The sequence below is a fragment of the Lepus europaeus genome, chromosome 3, assembly GCF_033115175.1.
Source record: "Lepus europaeus isolate LE1 chromosome 3, mLepTim1.pri, whole genome shotgun sequence".
NCBI classification, from domain to species: domain Eukaryota; kingdom Metazoa; phylum Chordata; class Mammalia; order Lagomorpha; family Leporidae; genus Lepus; species Lepus europaeus.
The window spans coordinates 32,805,715-32,819,699 of NC_084829.1; positions in this window are offsets into that span (position 1 = coordinate 32,805,715).

The window sequence follows — 13,985 nt, forward strand, 5'->3', positions numbered from 1 at the left end:
GACCAATGGAACAGAATAGAAACCCCAGAATTACTCCATGCATCTACAACTTAGACGTTGATGAAGGAGCTAAAGTCAATTCCCTGGGGAAAGGATAGTCTCTTCAACAAATGGTGCTGGGAAAATTGGATCTCTACGTGAAGATACATGAAACAAAGCTCTTCGGCCGGCACTGCGGTTCACTAGGCTAATCCTCTGCCTGCGGCACCGGCACCCCGGGTTTTAGTCCCAATTGGGGCTCCGGGTTCTGTCCCGGTTGCTCCTCTTCCAGTGCAGCTCTCTGCTGTGGCCCAGAAGGCAGTGGAGGATGGCCCAAGTTCTTGGGCCCTGCACCCGCATGGGAGATCTCCAGGAAGAAGCACCTGGCTCCTGGCTTCGGATCGGCGCATCACACCGGCCATAGCAGCCATTTGAGAGGTGAACCAATGGAAGGAAGACCTTTCTCCCTGTCTCACTCTCTGTCTAACTCTGCCTGTCAAAGAAGAAAAAGAACCAAAGCTCTTACCTTATACCTTATGCAAAAATCAACTCACAGTGGACAAGGATCTACATCTATGATCTGATATCATCACATTACTAGGGGAAACTCTGCAAGACATTTACATAGGCAAATATTTCTTAGAAGAAGACCCCAGATGCACAGGAAATAAAGGCAAAAGGAGACAGACGAGTACAACAAGCTAAGAAGCTTCTATCTGCCTGCAAATGAGACACTCAGAAAAGTGAAGAGGCAACTGACAGAATGGAAGCCAATATTTGCAAACTATGCAACTGATAAAAGATTAAAATCCAGGATCTGTAAAGAGCTCAGGAGACACAACAACAGCAAAACAAAGAATCCAGTTAAGAAATGAAAAAAATGAAACAGGCATTATTCAAAGGATGAAATACAAATGGTCAGCAGATACAAGAAAAAATTCTCAGTAGTCATCTTGAGATTTTTATTTTTAACATACTGAGAAAACACAATTTGGCCTTTGTATTGAATTACATGATTTAGAAATTTTTTTTAAAGATTATTTATTTGAAAAGCAGAGTTACTCAGAGAGAGGATAGGCAGAGCGAGAGAGGTCTTCCATCCGATGGTTTACTCTCCAGATGGCCGCAATGCCCGGAGCTCTGCTGATCTGAATCCAGGAGCCAGGAGACTCTTCCAGGTCTCCCACGTGGGTACAGGGGCCCAAGGACTTGGGCCATCTTCTACAACTTTCCCAGGCCAGGAGCAGAGAGCTGGATCAGAAGAGGAGCAGCCGGGACTAGAATTGCCGCCCATATGGGATGCCAGTGCTCCAGGCCAAGGCATTAACCTGCTGAGCCACAGTGGCAGCCCCGATTTTTAAAATTTCTTGTGTTCCATTTTCTTGGTTTACATCTTTGTTTTTGTGGTGAGCATTTCTAGTTTCTTCTTGAGAAGGACACATGGGAGATGAAACTTTTGTGATTTTCTGCTTATGAAAGTAGCCACATTTGATATTCACATTTGTTTGATAGAATTTTAGAAGATACATAATTATATCTATTGAGAGTCTTTCTGTTAGAATTTTTAAGCAATATTCTATTTTTTTCTAATTTTACCTGTTAATAATGAGAAATCTATCAATTCTTCTTTATTTTAATGTTTTGAAAATGTGTGTAGTGTGTTTTGATGTGTGTCTTTTTTTTTCTATTGTGTAGGTCACTAATGTACTTTCATTTATTTTATTTATTTTTATATTTAAGTATTTCTTTTTTAAGCTTTTATTTAAGGAGTACAAACTTTATGTACTTCATATATTCAAATTTAGCAACACTGATTCTTCCCACCCTACCTCTTTCTTTTTTATTATTATTAAACTTTTATTTAATGAATATAAATTTCCAAAGTACAGTTTATGGATTACAATGGCTTCCCACCTCCCAAAACTTCCCTCCCACCCACAACCCTCCCCTTTCCCGCTCCCTCTCCCCTTCCAATCACATCAAGATTCATTTTCAATTCTCTTTATATACAGAAGATCAGTTTAGTATATATTAGGTAAAGATTTCAACAGTTTGCCCCCATATAGCAACACAAAATGAAAAAAAATACTGCTGGAGTACTAGTTATAGCAATAAATAAGAGTGTACAGCACATTAAAGACAGAGATTCTACATAATATTTTTTAAAAAATATTAATTAATCTTCTATGCCATTTCCAATTTAACACCAGGGTTTTTTTGTTTTTTTCATTTCCAATTATCTTTATATACAGAAGATTGATTCAGTATATAATTAGTAAAGATCTCATCAGTTTGTACCCACACAGAAACACAAAGTGTAAAAATACTAGTTATAGCATCACTGCACATTAGACAACATATTAAGGACAGATCCCACATGGGATGTAAGTACACAGTGACTCCTGTTGCTGACTTAACAATTTGACACTCCTGTTCATGGCGTCAGTAATCTCCCTAGGCTCTAGTCATGAGTTGCCAGGGCTGTGGAAGGAAGCCTTTAGAGTTCGCAGACTTTGATCTTATTCCGATAGGGTCATAGTCAAAGTGGAAGTTCTCTCCTCCCTTCAGAGAAAGGTACCTCCTTCTTTGATGGCCCCATTCTTTCCACTGGGATCTCACTCACAGAGATCTTTCATTTAGGTCTTCTTCTTCTTTGTTTTTTCTTTTCCATGGTATCTTGGCTTTCCATGCCTACAATACTCTCATGGGCTCTTCAGCCAGATCCGAATGCCTCAAGGACTGATTCTGAGGCTAGAGTGTTGTTTAGGAAATCTGCCATTCTATGAGTCTGCTGTGTATCCCGCTTCCCATGTTGGATCTTTCTCTCCCTTTTTGATTCTATCAGTTAGTATTAGCAGATACTTGTCTTGTTTGTGTGATCCCTTTGACTCTTAGAGCCATCGAATGTGAACTGAAATTGATCACTTGGACTAGTGAGATGGCATAGGTACATGCCACCTTGATGGGATTGTGTTGGAATCCCCTGGCACATTTCTAACTCCACCATTTGGGGCAAGTCCGATTGAGCATATCCCAAATTGTGCATCTCCTCCCTCTCTTTTTCCATTCTTAAATTTAACAGGGATCACTTTTCAGTTAAAATTTAAACACCTAAGAATAGTTGTGTGTTCATTGCAGAGTTCAACCACTAGTACTAGAACAACAACAACAACAACAAGAACAAATACTAAAAAGGATAAAGTATTACATTGTACATCTAGAATCAGGACAAGAGCTGATTAGGTCATTGTTTCTTATAGTGTCCATTTCACTTCAACAGGTTTCCCCTTTGGTGCTCAGTTGTTGCCAATCAGGGAGAACATATGATATTTGTCTCTTTGGGACTGGCTTAATTCACTCAGCATGATGTTTTCCAGATTCCTCCATCTTGTTGCAAATGACTGGGTTTCATTGTTTCTTACTGCTGTATAGTATTCTATAGAGTACATGTCCCATAATTTCTTTATCCAGTCTACTGTTGATGGGCATTTGGGTTGGTTCCAGGTCTTAGCTATTGTGAATTGAGCTGCAATAAACATTAATGTGCAGATGGCTTTTTTATTAGCCAAATTAATTTCCTTTGGGTAAATTCCAAGGAGTGGGATGGCTGGGTTGTATGGTAGGGTTATGTTCAGGTTTCTGAGGAATCTCCAGACTGACTTCCATAGTGGCTTAACCAGTTTGCATTCCCACCAACAGTGGGTTAGTGTCCCCTTTTCCCCACATCCTCTCCAGCATCTATTGTTGGTAGATTTCTGCATGTGAGCCATTCTCACCGGGGTGAGGTGAAACCTCATTGTGGTTTTGATTTGCATTTCTCTGATTGCTAGTGATCTTGAACATTTTTTCATGTGTCTGTTGGCCATTTGGGTTTCCTCTTTCGAAAAATGTCTATTGAGGTCCTTGGCCCATCTTTTAAGTGGGTTGTTTGTTTTGGTGTTTTGGATTTTCTGATTTCTTTGTAGATTCTGGTTATCAACCTTTTATCTGTAGTATAGTTTGCAAATATTTTTTCCCATTCTGTCGGTTGCCTCTTCACTTTCCTGACTGTTTCTTTTGAAGTACAGAAACTTCTCAATTTGATGCAATCCCAAATGTTAATTTTGGTTTTGACTGCCTGTGCTCCTGGGGTCTTTTCCAAGAAGTCTTTGCCAGTACCTATATCTTGCAGGGTTTTTCCAATGCTCTCTAATATTTTGATGGTTTTGGGTCATAGATTTAAGTCTTTAATCCATGTTGAGTGAATTTTTGTGTAAGGTGAAAGGTATGGGTCTTGCTTCAAGCTTCTGCATGTGCAAATCCAATTTTCCCAGCACCATTTATTGAATAGGCTGTCCTTATTCCTGGGATTGGTTTTGAATCCTTGATCAAATATAAGTTGGCTGTAGATGTTTGGATTGATTTCTGGTGTTTCTATTCTGTTCCATTGGTCTATCCATCTGTTTCTGTACCAGTACCATGCTGTTTTCATAACAACTGCTCTGTAGTATGTCCTGAAATCTGGTATTGTGATGCCTCTGGCTTTGTTTTTGTTGTACAAGATTGCTTTGGCTATTTGAGGTCTTCTGTGTCTCCATATGAATTTCAGCATCATTTTTTCCAGATCAGAGAAGAATGTCTTTGGTATCTTGATTGGTATTGCATGAATGTATAAATTGCTTTTGGGAGAATGGACATTTTGATGATATTGATTCTTCCAGTCCATGAACATGGAAGATTTCTCCATTTTTTGGTATCCTCTTCTATTTCTTTCTTTAAGGTTTTGTAGTTTTCATCGTAGAGATCTTTAACGTCCTTGGTTAAGTTTATTCCAAGGTATTTGATTGTTTTTGTAGCTATTGTGAATGGGATTGATCTTAGAAGTTCTTCCTCAGCCATGGCATTGCCTGTGTATACAAAGGCTGTTGATTTTTGTGCATTGATTTTATATCCTGCTACTTTGCCAAACTCTTCGATGAGTTCCAGTAGTCTCTTAGTAGAGTTCTTTGGGTCCCCTAAATAAAGAATCATATCATCTGCAAAGAGGGATAGTTTGAGTTCTTCCTTCCCAATTTGTATCCCTTTAATTTCTTTTTCTTGCCTGATGGCTCTGGCTAAAACTTCCAGAACTATATTGAATAGCAGTGGTGAGAGTGGGCATCCCTGTCTGGTACCAGATCTCAGCAGAAATGCTTCCAACTTTTCCCCATTCTATAGGCTGTTGGCCGTGGGTTTTTCATATATTGCTTTGATTGTATTGAGGAATGTTCCTTCCATACCCAGTTTGCTTAGAGTTTTCATCATGAAAGGGTGTTGTATATTATCAAATGCTTTCTCTGCGTCTATTGAGAGAATCATATGGTTTTTCTTCTGCAGTCTGTTAATGTAGTGTATTACGTTGATTGTTTTGCGAACGTTGAACCATCCCTGCATACCAGGGATAAATCCCACTTGGTCTGGGTGGATGATCTTTCTGATGTGTTGTTGCATTCTATTGGCCAGAATTTTATTGAGTATTTTTGCATCTATGTTCATCAGGGATATTGGTCTGTAATTCTCTTTCAATGCTGCATCTTTTTCCGCCTTAGGAATTAAGGTGATGCTGGCTTCATAGAAAGAATTTGGGAGGATTCCCTCTTTTTCGATTGTTTTGAATAGTTTGAGAAGAATTAGAGTTAGTTCTTCTCTAAATGTCTGGTAGAACTCAGCAATGAATCCATCTGGTCCTGGGCTTTTCTTTGTTGGGAGGGCCTTTATTACTGTTTCAATTTCTGTCTCAGTTATTGGTCTGTTTAGGTTTTCTGTGTCTTCCTGGCTCAATTTAGGTAGGTTGTATGTGTCCAAGATCTGTCCATTTCTGATAGATTGCCCTGTTTGCTGGCATACAAGTCCTTGTAGTAATTTCTGATGATTGTTTTTATTTCTGTGGTGTCTGTTGTTACGTTTCCTTTTTCATCTCTGATCATATTCATTTGGGTCTTTTCTCTTCTTTTTTTTAGTTAGTTGAGCCAATGGTGTGTCAATTTTGTTTATTTTTTCAAAAAACCAGCTCCTCGTTTGGCTGATTTTTTGTAATTTTTTTTTTTTTTGGATTCAATCCTGTTGATTTCTTCTTTGATTTTAATTATTTCTCTTCTTCTACTGGGTTTGGGTTTGGTTTGCTGCAGATTTTCTAGATCCTTGAGATGACTTGAAAGCTCATCTATTTGGTGCTTTTCCAATTTCTTGATGTAGGCACCTATTGATATAAACTTTCCTCTTAACACTGCTTTTGTTGTATCCCATAGGTTTTGGTATGTTGTGCTGTTATCCTCATTTACTTCCAGAAATTTTTGATTTCTCTTTTAATTTCTTCTATGACCCATTGTTCATTCAGGAGCATGTTGTTTAATCTGCATGTGTTTGCACACGCTCTAGGGATTCCCGAGTTGCTAATTTCCAACTTCATTCCTTTATGGTCTGAGAAGCTGCATGGTATGATTCTAATTCTTTTGAATTTGCTGAGACTTGCTTTATGGCCTAGTATGTGGTCAATCCTAGAGAAGGTTCCATGTACTGCTGAGAAGAATGTAAAGTCTTTAGATGTAGGATGAAATGTTCTGTAGATATCTGTTAGGTCCATTTGGGCTATAGTGTCATTTAAATCTACTGTCTCCTTGTTGATCTTCTGTCCTGTTGATCTGTCTATCTCTGAGAGTGGAGTATTGAAGTCCCCCAGTACTATTGTATTGGTGTCTAAGTCTCCCTTTAAGTCCCTTAACAAGTCTTTTAAATAAGCTGGTGCCCTGTGATTAGGTGCATATACATTGATAATCGTTATATCTTCCTGTTGAATTGATCCCTTAATCATTAAATAGTGCCCCTCTTTGTCTCTCCTAACAGTTTTTGTGGTAAAGTTTATGTTGTCCGATATTAAGATGGCTACGCCCACTCTTTTTTCATTTCTGTTGGCATGGTATATATTTTTCCAGCCTTTCACTATCAGTCTGTATGCATCATTGTTGGAAAGATGAGTTTCTTGTAAGCAGCAAAAAGATGGGTTTTGTTCCTTAACCCAATCAGCCAATCGGTGTCTTTTAACTGGACAGTTCAAGCCATTAATATTCAGTGTGACTATTGAGAAGGAGTAACTTTGCCCTGTCATTTGCCAAAGATATTTTCTAATATATGGTGTGAGATTCCTGTGATCTTTTGCTGTGAGGTTTCCTTCCTTTACCTAATAGAGAAATACAGGAACATTATCTGTAGTCATCCTACTGTTTAATAGAACCCTAGAACTTCTTACTCCTATCTAGCTGTAACCTAGTATCCATCAGTCAGACTTTCCCCATCCTCCCTCACTACTTTCCTCTCCAGCCTCTGATAACCATATTATATTTTTAACTTCTGAGATGAAGTATTTTTTAGATTTCACATGAGTGAGATAATGTGATATTTGTCTTTATGTGTTCAGTTTATGTCACTTAGTGTAATCACCTCCAATTACATCCATGTTGCTGGAAATAACAAAATCCCATTCTTTTTATGATTAATATTCCATTATGTATGTATCCCATATTTTCTTTATCCATTCATCAGTCAGTGAATACCTAGGCTGCTTACATTTCCTGAAGGTTGTGATTGGAGCTACAGTAAATATGAGAGTTCATACATCTGTTTGACAGATGGATTTCTTTAAAGATTTTATTTATTTATTTGAGAGATAGAATTACAGAGAGAGGTAGAGACAGGGAGAAAGGTCTTCCATCCACTGGTTCACTTCCCAAATGGCAGTAATGGACATAGCATCCCAACAAGCTGTAGCATTGTACTGTATTATGCATAGCACATCCCAGTTCTGAGTCCCTGTAGGCAAGGTTTTGCTGTGCTAGGTGGCATGCATAAAGCCTACACTAGGGCTCCAGGGGAATCTGCTGTTTAGGGCCAGGGAACTCTGGCCACTGTTCATGGTTGGGGCAGAAATCCAGAGTGATATACTACAAAGGCATGGTGTAAGAGCTCTGGCTGCTATCAGTAGGGAGAGAGGGATGTTGAAGCCTACTGGTACATTCAGTTTCCCAGCCCTTCACAGTGCTGAAGTGAACCAGCTGATCCATGCTCAAAGGGAGCACGCAGTGCTAGCACACGTTATCTCCTTAGATGTGTGCAGCATGCAGAGCTCCAACACACTTCCAAACATGCCCTACCATCTGACAGTGAGATCCATTCCCAGTGTGTGGGAATTCTGAACCTCTATGAGCAGACTGGGCGAATCCATGGGAAATCAACTGAAACCTGCAATTTTTTTTCATTTATTAAACTTTTATTTAATGAATACAAATTTCCAAAGTACAGCTTATGGGTTACAATGGCTTCCCCCCTCCCATAACTTCCCTCCCACCCGCAACCCTCCTTTCCCCTTTCCCGCTCCCTCTCCCCTTCCATTCACATCAAGATTAATTTTTAATTCTCTGTATATACAGAAGATCAGTTTAGTATATATTATGAAACCTGCAATTTTTTAAGTAGTCAGATGAGGGCAGGCAGTTGTTGAGAAGATGATCCCCAATTCTGACGGGACAGGCTTCCTCATTTCCAGAGTTCTAGAGGCTGTCAAATCTAGTTTCCTTGCCTCCACTGTCCATCACAGTGCAAAGCACTGCGTGGACCTGGGCTTTTGTGCCACCACTGCCTTATTGTGCCCAGCTGGAGCCATGAGGCTCAGTTTGCTCTGTTGGAATGCAAGAATCTTTTTGGGTCCCTTGGGAAGAAAATAGGCAAGGACTCTTCTCTCCTATCTCAGTGTGCATTGCAACAGTGACTCCACTCTTTTTTTAAAGTTTTTATTTAATGAATGCATTTTTCATAGGTACAACTTTAGGAATACAGTGGTTCTTTTCCCATATCCACCCTCCCACTCGACTCTCATTCCACCTCCCTCTCCCTCTCCCATCCCCTTCTTCATTATGGTTCATTTTTCATTTGATTTTTATATACAGAGGACCAACTCCATTTTAAGCACATATTTCAACAGTTTGTACCACTCACACACAACATATGGAGTACAGTTTGAGAACAAGATTTGCAGTCAGTTGGCACAGTCCCACTGCAGTCCCTGCTCAGAGGGGTGAAAGAAGGAAACCATGCAGGTTCCTTCTCTGAAGTCAGAGATACGTGATTTTTCCAGGGTCTGCTCTGTATTGTGCTGCTGGTCTGTGGTTGTATTCCTCTCTGGGAAGGATCACCTGGGTGAGAGGTTTGCACAGATGTACTCTGTATTTTTCTGCTCTACCCTTTCCCTAGCAGCAAGGGATACCACTGGTTTGGCATTGTTCCTCTTTCTCCTGTCTCTATGCTTCTACACCAGTTATTGATATAATACTGTTCTACTGTGTCAGGAACTCTTCCTTTAGCACTCACCTCCAGGTACAGGCGGCTTTAGGCTTTTTCAGTGGAGGAGGAGGTGAACGCTGGACGTCTCTATACGACCTTGAATCTGCACTGCCAGATTTTGAAGCCGCAACTGAAATAAAAATAAAAATATATACATTGATTTTCTAGTACAAAGAGACTAGTTTTGTTTGATATTTTTCTAAAATATTTTAATAGAATTAAAAATATACATGAATTATTGATTTTTTTTCTTATATTAAAGTACTGGTGCTTATGCTAAAAGTAAAATTATTTTAAATGATTAAAGCCACCAGTTCTCTGACACATTCCTTCTTACCTTCAGTTTCCTTTTCACTAATACTATTTTTTTGGGACAGGGGATGCTCTATAATAATTCTTGGTCATAGAATATTTATGTGACATTTTATGATTTCTCAGACTTTGATAATGCACATTGGCTTCTACTCTTTCACAGTTCATATTCCCTTTATCTTTCCAACAAACTCATCTCATATTTCTCATGGTTAATCAGTATGTTAGCAATATCATGGCTATGGAAATATTTATTGCAGAGTTATATTTGACAATGAACATGCAAATAATATGTTATCAAAATCATGACTGTGCAAGTAATATTAAGTTTTGAGTTATGTTCATTGTTGAAAGTTATTCAGAATTTCACTTTCTCTCAAGTGTGCATTATTTTTTTGTTTGCTTAGAAGCTTTTTCAGATTAGTGCTTTGTATTATTCTTTCTTGGTAGTTGTTTTGAATTTCTGAAGGGAAGAGAGTACTCCTTTTTTAAAAGGTTTATTTGTTTATTTGAAGGAGTTGCACAGAGAGAGGAGAGGCAGAGAGAGAGAGAGAGAGAGAGAGGTCTTCCATCTGATGGTTCACTCCCCAGTTGACCACAAAGGCTGGAGCTATGCCGATCCAAAGCCAGGAACCAGGAGCTTCCTCTGGGTCTCACATTTGGGTGTAGGGGCCCAAGGATTTAGGCCATCTTCTACTGCATTCCCAGGCCATAGCAGAGAGCTGGATAGAAAGTGGAGCAACCAGGTCTCAAACTGGTGCCCATTTGGGATGCTGGTGCTTCAGGCCACAGCACTGGCCCCAGAGAGTACTCCTTTTAAATTTGCCTAATATGGCTTCTGGCACTTTCTTCATGGAGATTTTGCAAGCAGGCATAAAAAATCTGGAAATTTCAAATGCCTCATCTTTGGCAGACAACATCCTTTATAGAATAGAGACTGAATGAGAAAGGATTGAGGTATACTGAGAGCCTACATAGAATATAAATGAATCCATCACATTGATCTGAGAGATCAGTATTTTCTTTTCTTAATAAACGTTAGTGTGATTAAGAAACTTAACATTATAAAAGCCTGAAAATATAAAAGTATTCCCTGTAACTAGGAGATCAAATTAGTTTTGAAAAATTAAGTGAGATTCTTTGCCAGTGAAGCCTAGATCATAGGCGTTCCAAGGGGAGCATTTCATACATGTATTTAATAAGTTAAAGTCAGCATTTGAATCAGTTTACTCTTATTTTTTTGAGATTGTGTCAAGTTTTGCTCCTTTGCTAAGCATGATTTGCTTCTGCAACTAGGTATGAAATGAAGTGGGGAAATACTTTTTTTTATTTTATTAAACTTTTATTTAATGAATATAAATTTCCAAAGCATAGCTTGTGGGTTACAATGGCTTCCCCCCTCCCATAACTTCCCTCCCGCCCGCAACCCTCCCCTTTCCCGCTCCCTCTCCCCTTCCATTCATGTAAAGATTCATTTTCAATTCTCTTTATATACAGAAGATCAGTTTAGTATGTATTAGGTAAAGATTTCAACATTTTGCCCACATAGCAGCGTAAAGTGAATAAACTACCATTGGATTACTAATTATTGCATTAAATAGCAATGTACAGCACATTAAAGACAGAGATCCTACATAATTTTTTTTTTCAAATTAATTAACTTTCTATGCCATTTCCATTTTAACACCAGGTTGTTTTTTTTTTTTTTTCATTTCCAATTATCTTTATATACAGAAGATCGATTCAGTATATAATTAGTAAAGACCTCATCAGTTTGTACCCACACAGAAACACAAAGTGTAAAAATACTGTTTCAGTACTAGTTATAGCATCACTGCATATTAGACAACACATTAAGGACAGATCCCCCATGGGATGTAAGTACACAGTGACTCCTGTTGCTGACTTAACAATTTGACACTCCTGTTCATGGCGTCATTAATCTCCCTAGGCTCTAGTCATGAGTTGCCAGGGCTATGGAAGCCTTTAGGGTTCGCTGACTTTGATCTTATTCTGATAGGGTCATAGTCAAAGTGGAGGTTCTCTCCTCCCTTCGGAGAAGGGTACCTCCTTCTTTGATGGCCCCGTTCTTTCCACTGGGATCTCACTCACAGAGATCTTTCATTTAGGTCTTTTTTTTTTTCCGTGATATCTTGGCTTTCCATGCCTGCTATACTCTCATGGGTTCTTCCGCCAGATCCGAATGCCTTGAGGGCTGATTCTGAGGCCAGAGTGTTTTTAGGACATCTGCCATTCTATGAGTCTGCTGTGTATCCCGGTTCCCATGTTGGATCTTTCTCTCCCTTTTTGATTCTATCAGTTAGTATTAGCAGTTACTTGTCTTGTTTGTGTGATCTCTTTGACTCTTAGACCTATCAGAGCTATCAATTGTGAGCTGATATTGATCACTTGGACTAGTGCGATGGCATTGGTACATGCTACCTGGGTGGGATTGTGTGGGAATCCCCTGGCACCTTTCTGACTACACCATTTGCGGCCAGTCCGATTGAGCATGTTCCAAATTGTTCATCTCCTCCCTCTCTTTTTCCACTCTTAGATTTAACAGGGATCACTTTTCTGTTAAAATTTAAACTCCTAAGGATAATTGTGCGTTAATTACTGAGTTCAACCAATAGTACTAGAACAACAACAACAACAACAAATACTAAGAAGGGAAAATATTTTGATACAGGTTTTGTATGGCAGAATTACAACAGGGTGGTATGCTCTAGGCTAGGCAAAAATAGTAAAAAAAAAGTGGAGAAAGTGCATTCTCAAGGGAGAGTTGGAGGGAAAACTGCAGTAGAGATTCTACAGAAGGAGGTGAGACACCATCAATCTGTGTGGATGGTGCAGGCACGTGGCAATGAGTATGGACACAGCAAATGACCCCAGCAACCCTGAGCCAGAGAAAGCACCATCTTTGGAGAGCAAGATGAGATCAGACTGGAGTGGCCCATGCTGCTGGTGATATAGCTGGAGGGAGAGCCTGGCAGACTACACTGTCTTTGAGTCAGGCTCAGAGCCTTGAGGGGAACAGGGTGCCTGCTCACCCAGGAAAAAGAAAAAGGGCACATCTCTCTCCCCATTCCCTCCACAATGGTGCTTGGAAACCTGCTGAGAGAGGATCGGCACCATTTTGGACATAAGTAGGTAGCAGCTGTTGCAGGTCTTGTGTGTACACACACAGTGACTGGTAGGGACAATCAGCAGGAGCAAATGGGGCAGCTCCAGTGCACGAACCCAGAAACGGGTGGGGAGAAGGAGCCATTCCAACATAAGTACCGGCTGTAGAGACTCTTGTATGTGCCCAGCATGACTGTGAAGAGTAGGGCTGCAGCTAGCGGGTGTTATGCACATGTGTGATCCAGGGATTTTACCAGAGGGAAAAATCTGCACTCTCCACTGGCTTTGAGTGGGGATGATTAACTGGGGATGGGTAGACTGTGAGGTGTCCCCAGCCTCTCAAAATGTCACAGACTATGGGGCTTGGGGCTGAGACTGCCTAGGTAGAGCACCCATAGGTAGCTGGCTCTGAGAAAGTCTTATCCTCTTTGTGGACTCCATGCACTCTGTGACTATGGGAGCCCTAAATGCTGAGACTGTGGGAATTCTGTGACAGCATGGGAGGACACAGGGTGTGGCAGGATCACTGGGAAATCACTATGTGAGGCTCCACATACTTAGAGCTCCCTGATTGCCTGGAATAGGTCATTGAGAGGGATCTGTGTTCACAATGAGGACTGCACAGATCCTTTGTGTAGATCATGTGGAAGCATGGATGAGTGTTGCATCCATTAAAGATTAACACCCAGGCACTGATAAACTTGGAAGAGAGGAGGAGTTGAGGACGTGTTTATACCAAAAGAGGTGACCATACCCTTGCTTCTGTTAACAAGAGAAGATCTACCATGCCCAATTCGGGTGTCACCCTTGATAATATGGATTCTCTTCCCTCCTTGGAGCACTGACCAGAGCTTCCAGACCACACCCAGCACACACCTCTGGGTATTCCCTGAAGGAGCAGTTGTCCTCTAAGCCACAGAGTCAAAGATGAATGCCATCAGAGAAAAAACCATCAAGTACCTCCACAAATGCCTAAAAATAAACAAAGAAATTCAAGAAACAAGAATAAGGAAGACAAAATGACCCTATCCCAAAGGAACACAAAGACACTTCAGTATTTTAATGTGGAGATGAAGAGATTGATGAACTACCTGAACCAGAATTCAAAAGATTAACCATAGGATTACTCAGAAACAACGTGAAGCAAATCTACAAGTTAAAGAAATCCACACAAGATGTGAATGAAAAATTCTCACATGAAATTGAGATTTTGAAGA